The sequence below is a fragment of the Heliangelus exortis genome, chromosome Z (genome assembly GCF_036169615.1).
Source record: "Heliangelus exortis chromosome Z, bHelExo1.hap1, whole genome shotgun sequence".
Lineage (NCBI taxonomy): Eukaryota > Metazoa > Chordata > Aves > Apodiformes > Trochilidae > Heliangelus > Heliangelus exortis.
In genome coordinates this window covers 33,447,981-33,465,908 of record NC_092454.1, presented here as the reverse complement: position 1 = coordinate 33,465,908, position 17,928 = coordinate 33,447,981, and positions in this window count along the sequence as shown.

Sequence of the window (17,928 nt, the reverse complement as noted above, 5' to 3'; positions counted from 1 at the left end):
TTATTTAAAAAACAAACAAATAAACAAAAAATAATAAATAAATAAGAAAAAAAAAAGAAATGAAGGCTTAAAACTTACTCTTGTCCACATCTGGTTTGGTTTTATTTGTTTAATATTATATTTGCTTCCTCCCCCTGTCACAGGAAATATATTTAGGAACAATGTTCATCTGGAATGGCATGCAGTGGTATGGCATTCTGACACTTTCTGAAATCTGTTTACTTTCTACCAGTCAACAGTTGCTAAAATGTTCCTGGAATGAAGAGTGTTTTTTATTCCTTGAGTGTTCAGACCTTTGCATTTAATTACAGTACTTTCTTACACTGATGGCTAACCTCCAAACTTCCTTGACTGCTGGGACACCCATTAGCAGGGTGAAAAATCAAAAAAGCTTAAATGAGTTTGTGCAGTGAAATATCATGTGCTTTGCAAAAGCTTCAGTGTTTTCCTGCCTGTGGTTTCCTGGAGCTGGGCTCAGAGAGTTTGGGTGCCCTCAAAAGCTGTTACGCCAGCCCCTTTTATTGGTCCCCTTCCTGCTGGTCACTGCTGATGCTCTCACACCATTGTGAGGAAGAATTTCTTGGCTTTAACAGAAAAACTGTTATGGTGTCAGGTGTGCACTGAGATGTTCCAGCAGGTAATGTGGCAGAACAGGTATGGGGCTCTGCAGGAAGATTTGGTTACAAGCAAAGTCAAGGGCTCACAAAGGCCAGAGATACCACAAAGGCTGACTTGCCTCAGGACAGCCATCAAAACTGACCTTGAAATGAAAACTTGAGGGGTCATTGTAGTAGATGACTCTCTGCTGAGGGGAGGGCTCCATATGCAGACCAAACACACTTCACAGGGAGGTCTGCTGCCTCCCTGGTGCCTGGGTTAAGGATGTTGCAAGTAAGCTTTCCAACATTGTGACTTCTTCAGATTATTACCCACTTCTGGTATTTCTGGTGGGTAGTGATGATGTAATAACAAGAAGCACCCATTCAAGCAAGAGAGACTTCAAGGACTTGGGGCAACTGCTGAAGGGATCAGGAGCCCAAGTTGTGTTCTCCTCCATCCCTCTAATGGCAGCAATGGGTGAGGGAATTAGCAGGAAGATCCAGCAGGTTAACTCATGGCTTAGGAAATGGTGTCAACGGCAGGGTTTCGGGTTCTTTGACCATGGGGCAAATTCCATGTTAGCTAGTGTCCTCAAATCATACAGGCTTCATCTGTCTAGCAGAGGCAAAAGGACTATAGCCAGTAAGATGGTGGGACTGATCAGGAGGGGTTTATACTAGGTCTGAATGGGGAGAGGATTGAAACCAGGCTCTCCAAAGATGAGCCCGAGGATGGAAAGCCTGAGTTAAGAGTAAAATCAGCAGCTCAGCTGAAGTGCATGTACACCAATGCATGCAGTATGGGAAACAAACAAGAGGAGATGGAAGCCATTGTGCGGCAGGAAAGCTCTGATGTAGTTGCCATCACAGAAATGTAGTGGGACGACTCATGTGACTGGAGTGCTGCTATGAATGGCTACAAGCTCTTCAGAAGGGACAGACAAGGTAGGAGAGGTGGAGGAGTGGCTCTATTTTTTAGAGAGCCTCTTGACTCTGTAGAACTCGAGGTCAGTAACAATAAGGTTGAGTGCCTGCGGGTCAAAATCAGGGGGAAGGTCAATAAGGCTGACATCCTCTTGGGAGTCTGTAATAGACCACCCAACCAGGATGATGAGAGTAAGGAACTATTCTACAAGTAGCTGACAGATGTCTCAAAATCAGCAGCCCTTGTTCACGTGGGTGATCTTAACCTGCCGGATGTCTGCTGGGAACTCCACACAGCAGAGAAGAGGCAGTCTAGGAGATTCCTGGAGCATACAGAGGATAATTTCATATTCCAGCTGGTAAATGAGCCCACCAGGGCTAGGTCCCCACTAGACCTTCTGTTCACAAAGAGAGGGGCGGGTGGGAGACGTAGTGGTCGGAGGCCGTCTGGGGCACAGTGACCATGAAATAATGGAGTTTTCAATACTCAAGGACGCAAGGAGGGCCAACAATAAAACCTCTACACTTGACTTCCCGAGGGCACACTTTGGCTTTTTCAGAGCACTGATTAAGAGTGAACCCTGGGAAACAGCTCTTGAAAACAAAGGGGTCCAAGAGGGATGGGCGTACTTCAAGGAGCAAGTCCTGAATACGCAGGAGCAGTCTGTCCCTGTGTGCTGAAAGGCAAGGCGGAGGGGAAGACGACCAGTCTGGCTGAAAAGGGAGATATTGAAGGGAATTCAGGTTAAAAAGAGAACTTACAGACTATGGGAAAAGGCTGGCTACTCAGGAAGGTTTTAGGAATATAATTAGGTCATGTAGGAAGAAAATTAGAGAGACAAAGGCACGATTTGAACTCAGCCTTGCCTCTTCCATTAAGGATAACAAAAAGTCTTCCCACAGAAACATTAATGGCAAAAGAAGGGGCAGGGAAAACCTCCATTATTTGTTGGACATGGGGAGAAACAGAGTCACCAAAGCTGCAGAAAAGGCTGAGGTATTTATCACTTTTTTTTACCTCAGTTTTCAACAGTAAGACAGCTTGTCCTGAGGACAGCTGCTTCTGGGGCTTGTAGAGAGAAATAGGGAGCTGAGAAGCTCCCCTGTAATCCTGGAGGGAACAGTTTGTGACCTGCTGAGCCACTTGAATCCTCACAAGTCTATGGGACAAGACAGGATCCACCCAGGATGACGAAGGAGCTGGCGGAACAGCTCTCCAGGATGCTCTTCATCGTTTACCAATAGTCCTGGCTCACGGGGGAGGTCCCAGATGATTGGAAGTTGGGAAATGGCACGGCAATCCAAAAAAAAGATGAAATGGGTGACCCAGGAAACTCCAGGCCCGTCAGCCTGACCTCAGTACCTGGCAGGGTTATGGAGCAGAACCTCCTGGGGGCAATCACACTGCACCTAGAGGATGGACAGGGAATCAGACCCAGCCAGCACAGGGTTAGGAAGGGCAGGTCCTGTCTGACCAACCTGATCTCCTTTTATAATTGGGTGACCCACGTGGGGGATGAGGGGAAAGCTGTGGATGGAGTCTGGCTGGACTTCAGCAAAGCCTTTGACACCGTCTCCCATAGCATACTCCTGAAAAAGCTGTCAGCCCAGGGCTCAGACAGGAGCACTCTGTGCTGGGCTAGGACCTGCTGGAGGCCCCCAGAGAGCGGTGCTGAACGGTGCTGATCCAATGGGCGGCCGCTCACCAGTGGTGTCCCCCAGGGATCAGTGCTGGGCCCAGTTCTGTTTAATATCTTCATTGATGATTTAGATGAGGGGATTGAGTCCACCATTAACAAATTTGCAGATGACACCAAGTTGGGGGGGAGTGTGGATCAGCTGGAAGGCAGGAGGGCTCTGCAGAGGGACCTGGACAGACTGGAAAGTTGGGCTGATTCCAATGGGATGAGGTTCAACACATCCAAGCCGGTTGTGCACGGCCAAGGGTCCTGCACAACCCCATGGGGAGCTCCAGGCTGGGCACAGAGTGGCTGAGAGCAGCCAGGCAGAAAGGGACCTGGGAGTCTGGAGTGACAGGAAGCTGAACATGAGCCAGCAGAGTGCCCAGGTGGCCAAGAAGGCCAGTGGCATCCTGGCCTGTATCAGGAACAGTGTGGCCAACAGGTCCAGGGAAAGGATTCTGCCCCTGTACTCAGCATTGGTGAGGCCACACCTTGAGTCCTGTGTCCAGTTCTGGGCCCCTCAGTTCAGGAAGGAGATTGAGGTGCTGGAGCAGGTCCAGAGAAGAGCAAGGAGGAAGGGCTGTGTGGAAGGGCTGAGGGAGCTGGGGGTGTTCAGCCTGGAGAAGAGGAGGCTCAGGGGAGACCTCATCACTCTCTACAACTCCCTGAAAGGAGGTGGGAGCCAGGTGGGGGGCGGTCTCTTCTCCCAAGTAGCTACCAGTAAGACAAGAGGGCATGGACTTAAGCTCTGCCAGGGGGAGGTTTAGGTTGGATATTAGGAACAAATTCTTTACAGAGAGGGTGATCAGGCATTGGAATGGGCTGCCCAGGGAGGTGGTGGATTCTCCATCCCTGGAGATTTTTAAGAAGAGACTGATGTGGCACTCAGTGCCATGGTCTGGTAACCATGGTGGTAGTTGATTAAGGGTTGGACTGGATGATCTCAGAGGTCCTTTTTAACCCACATGAATCTGTGATTCTGTAATTTTACATAAAATGTAAATGTTGCCAGAAACACTGCAAGGCTGTGTTGTGATAGTGCATGTTCAGCGGACCATGGGCCTGTCCAACACAGGGATGGTTTCTGCAGCTCCTGGGATGGCTGTTTTTCCTGTCTGAGCTTATGATATTGTGGTTTCACCAGTGAACCTGCTCAAGCCCTTGTCTCTCCATGGATACACTTTCACCTCTTGAGACAGCCTGTTGAGATCTTGATCCCAGAAAATCACCAGTGCAGTGCCACCAAGTTTTTTCACTTCATGTTTCTCAGGCTGCCCATCTCAAAGAAGCTTTGGTAGTTAGCCCTCCCAGTTGGTCACCTTTAAAATACCTTACACAGGCACAGTTTGGTCTTGCCCCATGTGAAATGTGGTTTACACTTACCACAACTGGAAGTTTGCATCATGACTGGTGTGAGTGTGAGCTGACCTTGGAACTGAAGCAAATTTGGGGCAAATGCTCCAAAAACTGGGTGCTAGGTCTATGCTTTGGAAATCCTGCCTCTATCACAACATTAGGAAAGCTACTATTTAGACAGGAAGGACTGTTTCTGGGCTATACACAATGATAGGTTACTGTATAGGGCATACAACTTTTCATGTTCTTTGAGAGCTGGGAGGTGATCAGGAAAGAATTTTTTGTTAGGAAGAATGGTGTAAGCAACAACCAACAAATGCCGAGCAGACTAACGAACAATTAAACAATTTGTATGCATTCTGAGTCTTTCAGATTATTTAGTATTTTGCACTACTTGCCCAGTATCTGCTATCGATAATTCTTTGACTTCCTATGATTTACACAATACTGCTAGGGTTTCAGTGCCTAAAATCTGAGCTGTGTTCATCAGAGTTGTATTGGGGCTTTTTGGAAAGAGATCCTGTGGTCCCTTATAATCATGTCATTCAATAATTCTCTATTTTATATCTGGACAATGGTATTTTAATTGATGGAATTAGCTTAGAGTACACAAGCATTTCATACTTTCCACTCAGAAATTGGTAGCATCACTAGCATCACCAGCATTGCCCCAGGACAGCTCAGTAGCATAACTGAGACCATCAAAGAACAGGGCACTCTTTGCAGTCCTAAGGTGATTTCTGCATCTTAATTTGAATTACTGTTTCTGGAATGTTTTTGACCTCATGTGCTATGGTTATCCAGAGCTGCCACTGCCTGCCAGTGTGAGTGTTAGGAACTTGCTGGCTGATTTCTGTCAAATGGCTGTTTAATGAGGCAGCCCTGCAGCAATTCTGAGCTGCTGTGTTTCCAGACACATTTTTTTGGTGTGAGAATTACTGTGTTCCATTAATCCAAATTCTGCAGTGGTCAGAAACACTACCTGAGCTCAGTGAATACAAAAGCAATGGGCTGATTAATTGCACAAAAATTGGAAGTTTTAATTCAAGGTGTCTTTACAAACAACCTTTGCTGACTCCAAAGAATTAAGTGCAGCCCTCTGTAGTTACCTCCTGGTTTATCCTTGAAAAAAGCGGAGGGGGAAAATGCAATAGCTTGTGTCTGAAAAGTAAATCACTCATGAGCCAGCAGTGTGCCCTTGCTGCCAGGAAGGCCAATGGAATCTTGGGCTGTATAAAGAGGATTGTGCCCAGTAGGCTGAGGGAGGTCATTCTCCCCGTCTACTCTGCACTCCAGGGGCCATAGCTAGAACAGTTCATCCATTTCTGGGCTCCCCAGTTCAAGAGAGAGAGGGAAGTACTGGAGAGAGTCCAGAGGAGGGCAACGAAGATGACTGGGGGATTGGAGCCTCTCTGTTATGAGGAGAGGCTGAGAGAGATGGGACCCTTTGGCCTGGAGAAGAGAAGGCTGAGGGGAGACCTTATCAATGTCTGCAAGTACCTAAAGGGTGACTGCAAAGAAGATGGAGCTGACCTCTTCTCAGTAGTTCCCAGTGACAGAATGAGGGGCAACAGGCACAACCTGGAACACAGGAATTTCCATTTAAACATAAGAAAAAACTTATTTACTGTGAGGGTGACAAGGCAGTGGCACAGGCTGCCCAGGGAGGTTGTGGAGTCCCCTCCTCTGGAGATAGTCAAAACCTGCCTGGGTGCAGTCCCGTGTAATGTACTCTAGATGATTCTGTTTATGGGGAACTGAGCTGAGCTAGGTGATTTCTAGAGGTCCCTTCCAACTCTGATGAATCTCTAAATCTGTGAATACCTGTATTGAAAAGTTTTATTTTAAGAAAGATGAAAAAAAAAAAAAAAAAAAAAAAAAAAAGAGAAAATTAACATCAACATCATCTGACTAAGGGCTCTTCTTTTAATTCTTTTTGGTTTGTGTTTCTTCATTAAGTTTTGGCAAATCTCTCTGTCTTGGTGACAGTTCCTACTGACAGGTTGGAAAGAATGAAAAACTCCCACTGCCTTGGTGATCAGTTACCTAAAGAAAGATGTTCTCTGTTCATTCTTCTTGGATGTTTTGAGCTTTAGGCAAGATTAAGAGAAAAAAATGAGATTACATGCTAAAACTTTAAAGTACCATTTGGGAAGATATGTAGTTAAGTAAATTAGTCTTATTCTTCTCTTGCTTACAGTAATGTAACCCTAAAACAACTAAACAGAGCTAAAGAGCATCAATGTAAAACCAGGATAAGAGAGATAAAAATCAGTCTCAAACTGCTTTTAAATACCATGGAGTTTCACTTTAGTGTTTTAGGATTTTCACAGATTATTTTATGACTATATCACACCATGCAACATCAGCACAGAGAAACACTGAAATTTTAAGATAAAGCCAAAATCTGGAGCTAAGCCTTGTAAACGCTGCAGAAGTACAGATGTGAGATTTGCTTCTGGGCCACAGACATACTGGCATTAGGAAATGTTTTAGAATCCTAACACATTCATATTTTAAGGAGGTTGAAACAATAGGAGAGATCAAACTGTGGCTTGGACTTATTTCTCTTCAATAAGTAAATTTATTAGTGAAATTTCCAAAGCCTTTATTGATATTTCAGCTGGAGTACATCACTATAAGGCTACTGAAATCACTGGAAGTTCATCAGTTAATCCAGCCCCACATGCACAAATCATAACTTCTTCACAGATCAATATTTTACTTGAGCAAATCAATAATTCTGAATTAATGCATGACAAAGTAACTAGAAATGTCCAAGAGATGAGAAGGGTTAAATTTGGGAAACAGTTTTTGGATCTGTTTTTGGCTTTTGTGTCTTGTAAATTCCTATCAATTTTACAGAAATTCCTTTGAAAACATTTTTCAGCTGTTTATGATTTTAACTGTCCCTGCATGATCCAAACTTCATTTGCTACAAGGGCCCAAAAGCTGTGCAAATCTTAGAAAGGCTTCCAGCAAATCCAGAGTTTTCTAACAGAACTTAGGACATCTTGTTTGTGTTTTTAGCAACCTCTCACTCTGCTGGGGAAAGAGTCTAGAATACAAAATATTTCCAAGTTGAGAGAACACACACCAACAGGGTGAATTGTACTGTCGGTACTCCTACCTGTAGATAGATATTTCTGAGAAAAGGTGAATCTTTGAGAGATCCTATGCAAAAGTTCTTTGAATTTTCTACACAGCTCCTGAAACCTACTCAGACCTCCCTCTGTGGTTTCCCTTTTACTGACAATTGTATGGAAAAGTTTTCTTGCACGGTATTTTCCTCCACTGCTTCATAGAGTGGTGTCTAATATCTTCCAAATTAAATAACAAGTTTGGTGTCCAAATGTTAGGTCCAAAACCCACATCCAAAACAATCCAGAGGAAGCTGGATCATCTTCAGAAGTGGTTAAAAGGATGAAGCCAAAACTGACAACATCAAAGAAGTGCTCTGATTCTCTTACTTGTCTGTGCGAAAGGATGATACCGTATTTTGGGAAGTCTCTTCTCCTTATGAGGATACATTCTCATGCCCTCCTGCAAACATCTGATACGCCTCTTAGCTGAGGGACTCATTCATTGCAAGAGGTCAGATAGTCACCATGGAGTTCATCACAGCATTGGAATCTTCTGCCTTGTGGTGAGGAAGGCACATATTGTTATCATTAGATTATTTTAACAAAAGGAATATCTGACTCACTCTCAAACTGGTGTTACTTGCATTTACAGCTTCCTTGTCCTTACTGACCTCTGAATTCCGGAAGCAGCATGAAAAGTAAAATGAGTCATTACAGAGTAAGTGTTGTAGCTTAACCTTTTAAACAAGTTACGTTTACATTCAGGAATTAAGAATTCGCAATGAGGGTGATGGTGGGACTGAAAGAACCCTGAATAAGTCTTGAAAATTGAATGTCAAAAGGGGTACTCAGCAAATGAGGCTAAATCCATTATGGTAAAAATGAAAGCCCCAGAGATAAATGATATTTCTGGAAAGAAGCTTTCCTGCAATTTCTGGATGAATGATGAAAACAGAGAAGAAGCAGGCATTTATTACCTAAGCTATGCCACAAACCTTTGGCAGCACAGAGGCAGGCCCTCCAGACAATACTTCAGGAAGACAATTCTTGAGGAAAAAGTCTTGGAAATCTGTGCCATAAACTTCTCACAGCAAGGAGTATAAGATGAACTTTCTGGGGAGAAAACAGAATTATTTCTGTGCTTCCATACAATATGCAGTGCTAGGGTGGTGTGGTTGGTTGCTAGCTCACCACAGATGAAAAAAGCAGTTGTAGGGATTCCACCCTTCTGAACTCAGAAGATTGCCTACACGTGGACTGCTGTGGTATGACAAAGGGGTTGCCAACTTGTTTCCTGTGACACCAGACAGAGAATTTATTTTAGCAAATGAGATCATATCTAGCCATTTCTCAGCAAATGTCAGTCATTAGGAAGTAGAAAAATCTGTTCTATCTTTGCAACAAAACCTTTTCTACCTGGCATATAGAAGAAGAAATAATATAAGTGTTTCCAGAGTGCCAAAATCTGCCTCCTATGACTGGTCCTATTTGTCACTTGCAGAAACATCTGAGCTTTGTCACCTTTTGGCGTTGTACAAGCTCTCAAATAACACCAACGGAGCTTCTACAAGGCTTGGGCTCTACCTTGCTGCATCTTGCACACCAAAGTGTCTTAAAAAGCAACACAGACCAAACCCATTCCAGTTCTTGAGTTTCTTGAGACCTTGCCCCATACATGTGTCTGACCTTGGAAAGCAGAGGTGACTGCTTTGCTGCTCCATGTGATACGGCGTGTGAGTAATAAGACTGAATCACTTATCATTATCAGTCAGTCACCTCTGCCAGTTGATTGCCCTTAGTCAGTCACCTTGGTTCAATAAAGCATAACAAATTCCATGGTTCTGATGAATTTCATTTTGTACAGAATAGCTATTAAGATTCCAGGTGTTTTCTAGTTTCCTTTTGTACATAAAAAAAGAATATTAATAAAAGACCTTTAAATATATAACAGACGTAATTACTTGTGGTTTTGATCAAGCATGAACTTTGTGGTTGTATAGTACTAGCATTTCAACTGCAGCAGATAGCCTAGACGTGAATTGTTGCTTGAAAAGCAATTGTCCCTGCTGTACCATTTTGGGATACCAGTTCAATGCTGATTGACAGAGAAGAGTGCTGAATTGTCACCTCCAATCATATACTATTTCTGGTCCATATGATAACAGATCACAGGTTTGTGATAATAATATTTCATATGTGTAAATGTTACAATTCTTACTCAATTTTGTCTCTTCCTCAGCCCAGATGCCAGAAGAAATTAAAGACAGAGCATTGATCCTTTTTTCTGAAAGCATAAGCCATCCTTTGATTAAAAACAGATTTATGAGAAAGGATGTACACAATTGCCTTTCTCCTTACATGGGACTTTATAGTTTCTCACTGAATTTTCACCAGAGTTATGTACCTACTTCTCATGTCATGCTGCAAATGTATTTTCCACAGTTGTACAACTGAAGAAGGAAAGAAAAGTTTTGAAAGCTTCATTTTTTTGTCGTGCCTAACTCTTGGCAAACAAAAAGTGTGATCTTCCTGAAGCCAGAGAGTATAGGTGGAATGGAGCTACATTTTGAAACTGCTGAATCAGGAATTCACTTTAAAAATATTAAGAATCATTCTGCCCAGTGGTAAAACCACATTAAGCTCAGTCCTGCAAAATTTGAGCAAAGCCTAAGGTATCTTAGGGTTTGTTCTGGTAGCATCACTGTCATTAGAAGCCCCAGCCACTGAGATTGATACTTGGGATTAACGAGTGGCCTGTCTTCTCTGAGGGTAGAGCTCAGAGGTCTGCTCTGAAAACTGGCAGTATGGTGCCAACACAATTCTGTAATATAATCTTATGCTGACATTTTATATGGAGGTAAAATTTGTCTCTGCCTTCTTCATGATGTAATAACTTCATCTTTTACTGAATGTGTGGCAAAGCAGAGAGCAGAAAGCTTCTAGGTAAACAGGTAGTGGGCAAGACTTCCTGTGATTGCTGTTATTAGAATGATCCTAATCAGATTTAAGAAAATTACATACAACAAGAAGCTTAGCTAAGTAAGCCAACTCTCCTGTTTTCCACTGGCAAAAGTGATGAGTGGCAGCACAAGACTTCATTTTCTTTCCACTTGTTCCTAATACTTTGTTTAGGAAATCTTCATTGTTGTGAGGAAGGTTTCTTCAGCTCTATCAAAGCAAAATTGCATTTTAATATGATTCCACCTGTTTAATACAGCAGCAGTGGGAATAAGAGCTGCCAACGGAGAGACTGTGGGGTGTTAGGGAATTAGGCTTTTCCATAAGGCTGTTTTTCATTGTTTTAATTTCATTTTAACCCCTCCTTGGGTTCCAGTGATAAGGGACTGTAAGATATGTTCTGCAGTTCTTTAAGCACATGAACCAGATAACTTATTGATCTGTTTGACAGAATTTTTAAAAAAATGTAGTTACACATTTTATACTTGTTGTTGGTAAGCAATCAAGGAAAGAGAAATAGGGTGGCAAAATTGTACCTGCAAAGCTGTGCTATGACAGTATTGTTAATTTTCCTCATGTGTAGCATAATGACATGCATACTAAATATGCATTTTTTCCATCACATTCCTGTTTTCCACACAAGGAAATACTTCCATACTTCCTCAGCAGTTACTTATTTTGAAACCACTCCTTTGAACAAGTAATCACTTTTAAGCCATGCCTGTATTCTGCTAATGGCTATTTAACACCACCTGTGCAATCATCCCAGGAATCTGCCTCTGTCAGTCTAGGCACTAGAAAGTACAGAACAATAAGATCATAAAACTTCCTCAGGCATAGGTCCCATGCTGCTTCCAGTCTCACCCTTGCAAATCAACTAAGATCACTGATAATGAGACTGTTATGAACTGACCTCAGTTTAATTGAGAACAGGCGTAATAAATTTCCCCCATATTTCACACCTGGACAGAAGTGCGATGAGGCTTATCAATAGCAAAGGCAGCATTGTCCTGAATTCCCTCATGTGGGGACTATACAGGTACAGCTAGATGGGCTTCACTTCATATTTTTAGAGCTCAATTAAATTACTTTCTTTGGAAAAGTTATTAACAGAACTTGCATATTTTTACACCAACTTAGATCCTACTCACAGCAGAGTGAGCTTTCCTTTTTACTTTCCAAGGATCAAGGCTGTATTCCTGTTCTTGCTCCTGTGGGATGCTGAACACTATTGAAGCGTGCTAAACTTATTGAACACCTGTCAACCTGTCAGAAGATGTTTTGTGCCTTGAGAAGTCTGAGCCAATGTGCATTTCTTACCCCTGTTAATAAGCTTCTGGTTCAGGTAGCTGTACACTGCACTTCTGGGTGGACAAAGGCTACAGTGTTCAGCATACTTCACTTAGGTGACCAACTCCTTAGAAAACAGCAACTGATTTCAAGTGTTAAATTCTCCCCACCTAATAAATGGATACAGCTGCAGATGAACCTGAAGAAATTTCATCATGTTATACTTTTAGAGTTTGGTTTGTTGTTGTTGTTGTCTGTTTTGGTTTGTTTTTTTTTTTCCAATCTGAATAGAAGTTCCAGAATCGTAAGGGGTTTGTTACTCACTGAGCACATTCCTGAACCCTCCCCGCAAAAAAACTCTGATGGCCTAACATCAAGAATGTGCCTGTAAACAACTAATGCTTCACTACTCCTGCCTCACCCTACAAGTTCTGTTTTAAAGGGGTATGCAAGGTGGACACAATTGATAATTCCAGGCTAGCTTCAACACTTTCTGACTGGTGTTTCATGCAAATGTAAATCACAGACTTCCAGGATTCTCAACTGAAGAGTGTGAAATCAATATAATTAAAGTAGGGAATAGCATTTCTAACTCACATTTCTAGTTAGGTTCAAATCACCATTTCATCTGGGAATGTTCTTCAAGTTGCAATGCTAGATCCACCCCCAATGCCATTATTTAAAATGATAATTCAAATTAAATATGAAATTTTTTTTAGGATTAATATGATTATAAGTTTTTAATATTCAATAAGTCTTTCCTAGATAAGATATGAAGTGTTTTGAGCTATCCTGACCACTCCTCAGAGATTTATTTTTTTCCTCTTACTCTTTCCAGTGGCAAAAATGCCCATATAGTTATGCTGATTCCACCCCCCACACACACACCAGAGTGACTAACAAAATTATATTTGTCTAGCAATGCAAACTTTGCATTCTTCCATCTTCCAACCTCCTGCCATAGTCTGCTTTCCCATAACACATTGTTCAGTGCTCTGCCTTAATCCAACAATCCCCATGTTGCACAGGCCCACCTGTTTAACAAGCATCTCCATGCTTTCTTCTGTTTGGTTCTCATGCATCAAGCTTCCTTTCCAAACCTAGTCCTCCCTTAGACAAAGTCCACACTCATTTGTCCTTTGATGTGTCTTAAACACCTTTGATGTTTGTCAAAAACATCACTGATTTGTATAGGCCATCCTTTCACTAATTACTGATCACCTCTGTCTATCACTGAGCTGTGACTTCCTGGGGCAGGAATAAATTTTCTTCAGTAAAGAGGCTACTATAGCAGCTTGAGTCATTGTTTCAAAAAGAAATTAAGTGTTTCAACGCTAAATACAGGTTTGGGAAAACAAAGTCAATACTCATCAATTTCCATGGACAAAGCTCATTTTCACAAGATTCAGATTTCTCACTTTTCCTTTTTATTAATGTTTTACTAGATTTTTGTGTATTTCCTCACCATTGCCCCTCCAAAAATGAGCATGTTCTGTTAAAAACTACATCCCCATGTTTCCTTCAGTATATCTTGCCTCACAGGAGTGAGGCAGAGGCTGAGGGCATGTCAACAGCTGAGGGACTTTATTTCAGGAGAAAACTAGAGAGATTTGATGATACTGAAAGCTGTTGAAACATAATTGGGTGTTCTGATTTCTATAGACTGTACTTATAGCTTATAAAAGCGGATAGAGTGTTGTTGGGTTAATGAATGGGTTTTTCCTGTAAGGCAAACAGAAGGATGGTTGCTTGTAACACAATCCCACTGCAACAGAAAAGGAAGAAGAAACAAGCTTTTGTTTCTTAAATGCCAGTGCTAACTTTGAATATTTCCTTCTATTTGAAATGTAGCTTATTTTATGGACAAAACTCAGTCTGTGTAAAATCCAGTTTTCTTCCTCAGAAATTACATAGAAATCTTAGTGTTCAGGAGATTGGAGAGCTCCAGATTATACCTGGATGTTAAATGAAGCTCACCTGATGCAGGAGCTGTTCATGGGTGTGTAAGTTACTTAAAACCACTCCATGCTCTTTTTTGTGCCTCTGCCGCGAAGTACTCCTGAATTGAATGATATCTCCTCTGGTTTCATTGTGACACTGAAAAAACAGGATACAAAATGGCATGGCAGAAGTAACACACAGAGCTGTGCAGTATAATCAAGTAAACAAGCGAACTGTCAGCCCAATTAGTAAGTTAGACTTAGACTGTGTGGCAAATTATTAAGGGTAAAATAATTGTAAAAAGGGGCAGGAAAAGGAGGGCAAGGTGCCATTTCATCTTATTTTAGCCCTGTTAAATATAGTGACACTTCACCTGGGAAGTGACCCTTCTGAAAGGGTGTTTGGGATAGAGTTTCGCCTTTAACTCTTGCTTTCCCGGTTCATGTCACTATAAAGCCAGTCTATGAGATGTTTTGGAATCCAGTTTTTTCCTCCTGGTTTTCAAGTGTGAGTCTAGAATTATTTATGCAGTTTTTTCTTACAAAGCCTGACAGATGCAAACTGTGCAATACACCAAGCATCTAAATCAAGCTCAGTACACACCAGCCCAACAGTGTTTATGCTGCCAATTAAAGGCATCACTTTTTTTGAATTATATAGGGAGTGAAATGATCTCTGACAGCTGTGAATTGCAGAAAAAGAGCTCTATTGTTCAAAGAACTGCCGTTAATATAGAGAAACCCTTGCTAAACTTTTGATTCCCAAGTATGGCAAACATTAATTGGCCATAAACTTAACAAGAATTGGTTCACTCATTCCACAACTTTTGCTCCACTCCCCCACTTTCCTTCTCATTACTTCCCATTAACCTCTCCTATCAAGTGCTTAACTCAGAAACACCCCACCCCCCACATTCCCATGTTTCCATCTTTGTGCCTTCAGAGTTCTCATACTATTTTATTTAGCAATTTCAGCAGTGCTTACTCTGCCAGATGACTTCTACAAAAACCAGGCTGCTGAGTGCAGGCAGCCTGGCAAACTCTCATGGTTTTATCCTCAGTCTTGTGCTCTGCTGCTGTGTTTCTTAAGATCCAAATCCCAGAGATGCTTTAAGATGCAAGAAACTCATATTTCGCTCCTATGAGTGTAGCTTTCTAGTCTTTACACTTTCAGAGAAAAGATTAAAAACATTATATAAGCACTTCCTAGAAAAAAGAAAATGTGAAAGAGCACCAAAATGTATTGCTTTTTTAAAACCTCATATTCTTTAAGCCAATCTTGTGATTTTGGCATTCAGATTTCTTGAAGAAATAGCAATCTTTCACTAGACTGAAACACATGTAAATTTTTATCGCCTAATATTTGCCTGGTGTGCCACACTGGAGAAAATAATAATGGATTATCATATTCACAGATAAATCCACTCCAGCATTCTCCTTACTCTACTAATTTTACTGATTTTTACACAATTTTGCAGATAAAGAAGAGACATAAAATATAGAATATGTAGGATTCCAAAAACTGCCAGCACTTCATTTTTTGATTTTCAGTAAAGACTTCAATTTTTAGACTTGTAAAGATCTAGGAAGCATACAGAGGAATCTAGAATGAAAAATTGGAACCAGAAATTAACTATGTACGGCTATGGACTTCTGAGTACAGATATGAGCATTATGCTAATTTTATTTATGATAAATCTTTTCTCAAATTCATTCTGGGAATATGGATAGGGAGAACTGCAACATGCTCTGGGCTGGTTCTTCATGCAGCTGCACAATTTAGATGTATTTTAAGATCGTCAAGTGAAAGCAGGTCCATTTATGATAGCTGCTTTATGTGCCCGTGCTACTTGCAGGGCCCCTTCTGAGTGAACTATCCAACAGAGCAGTAGGAGGAATTAAATTACATGCCTGGGGCCACAGAGATGGGGACAGTTCTCCATCTCTGGTTTCTTGGCCCCCTTCTGTAACAGCTGAAGGAAGTTGTCCCTCTGTTTCTTTGCCATTCTTGTAATATTTCCTTTTCCTGTGTCACCATCCTTTCTTGCAGATAATCTGCAGTGCTGCATTTTTAAGCACTTACTACCTCCTGTGGATAGGACTAAACTTCTACAGTATTCTTGTTTGCTACTGCTGATCCTACTAATATCTATGAACAGAGGAAGTGCTGCTCTTAATGTCTTTGTATTGATAAGAAAAGTGTACAGACCCTGCTTAAAACTTTCTTCTTTGTATTGCTTCAGGGCTGGAGATGTCTAAGAGCAAGTGATTTTTTACTCAAAAAGAAAGAAGAAAAATAGTCAGTGGTAAACTGAAAATCACCTAGGGGTAGATATGCACAAAAGACAGATGATGCTAACCAGTACTGCACCTCCTCCTTTTTTTTTTTTTTTTTTTTTTTTTTTTTTATTTTTTTTTTTAATTTATTTATTTATTTATTTAATTTTTATTAAAGTCCAGAATTGAGATATTATTTTAACCTATTGCCCAGTGTTTGTGACTCATTACCAGGTTGTCTGTGAAGGGTTCATGAGGTGTTACATCTGCCCAGAACAAACACAGAAATCTTTGGTTGATCTCAAATTACTTACAATTAAGAATTAGGTGCCAAAGTCTATTGCTCTAACCCAGGGCTGTTATAGTATAACTTCTCCATACTTTTTTTATGTAGACCATTAAACAGTAACAGTATGATGATGATTACTAGTTGCCACTGAACTTCTAAAGGAATCAAAGGAGATTAGCTGGTAACCTGGCCAACTAAATAATGCACTTAGTACATTTTCAGTGGGCAGTCTCAAGGAGATGCTTCCCATATTTATCCAGAGAAAATTCCAATTCTAAAGGATCAAAAGACAAACTTGTTAACAAAAGTTCAATACTGGGAATGTGTTTTCTAATTCTTCTCTGCGTAAAACTGCAAGAAATATTAGAAGTGCTCATCTGGAGTTGCAACAAGGGAAGTCTGACAGAGCCTAAAAGAAAAAAGCTTTGCAGTCCATCACCGGTGCCTGAAAACACAATGCTTGGTCCAAGCCCTGCTGAAAATGGTACCTCATCTCTGGCCCTGACTCCAGCATATACTTAGTGAGTGCAGCTCTTAGAAATAATGCTTCTCCTTTCTATTTTCTCCTTTCCTCTCTCGTCATTGCTAGGACTAAGGACTAGAAGAACTAAGCTTCAAATCTCACTTTCTTATCTTGATTCCTCTCTATAGACTCTTTGGATATTTTCCACAATGAAACGGGTGCTTATCTCTGGCCAGGGTAGATGGTATTGAGCTTTCCACCTGTAATGCCTGCAAAGCAACACCTTTACAAGCTTTTTGCACCAACATAACTTGCTGAGGCAGCACAGGAGAGAGGAAAGAATGAATGCACTAGTCCTACTTTTTTCTTTCTTCCTCTTCTTTTAACCACACTACATTAAGAAAAAGACACAACCTAGCAAGTCTTCTAATGCTACAGAACTGTGTCTTGGTTGGCACTGGCTGCTTTGCCGACACTGAAGAAAATCGTCCTGTTTAAGCAGTTGTCCCTGCTCAGTCTCACTTTGGAGAATATACGGACCCTTCAGGACTTCCCATGTTTCATCTGGAGCTGCTACTGGCTGTTGCCCATGCCAACACCAAAGATGACAGGCAAAAAAGTGAGAGCCGTGGAGTGTGCAGCAGAGCTAATGTCAGTGCAAGAAGAGAGGAGGAGAGGCTTTGGAAGAACCTCAGAAAAGCCTTTCAATCCTTCCTTTGAGCAAGTAGATGAACTTCCAGTCCAAACTATCTTATCCTATGAAGTGCTATACATAAATGACAGGCATAAGGTGTCCAGAAAGTTCAGAAGATTGTGGTCCTGTGTCCCAGAGGTCACTCTACCTTTTCATCAAATTATTCTTGTTCATTTATGGAGAGAAAGCCAAAACATAGTTTTCATTGCTAGGTTGATTCTGTGCTTCTATGATTCTATAGCTCAGGTCCTCACTTGCATGGATGCCAGTCCTTGCTTTGATATATATACTTAGTGTCTAATAATGCTTCTATTTTTCTTCCCCTTGAGTTAAGAAGCAAGATAGAGAAACCACAGATTTACTTCCAAGTGAA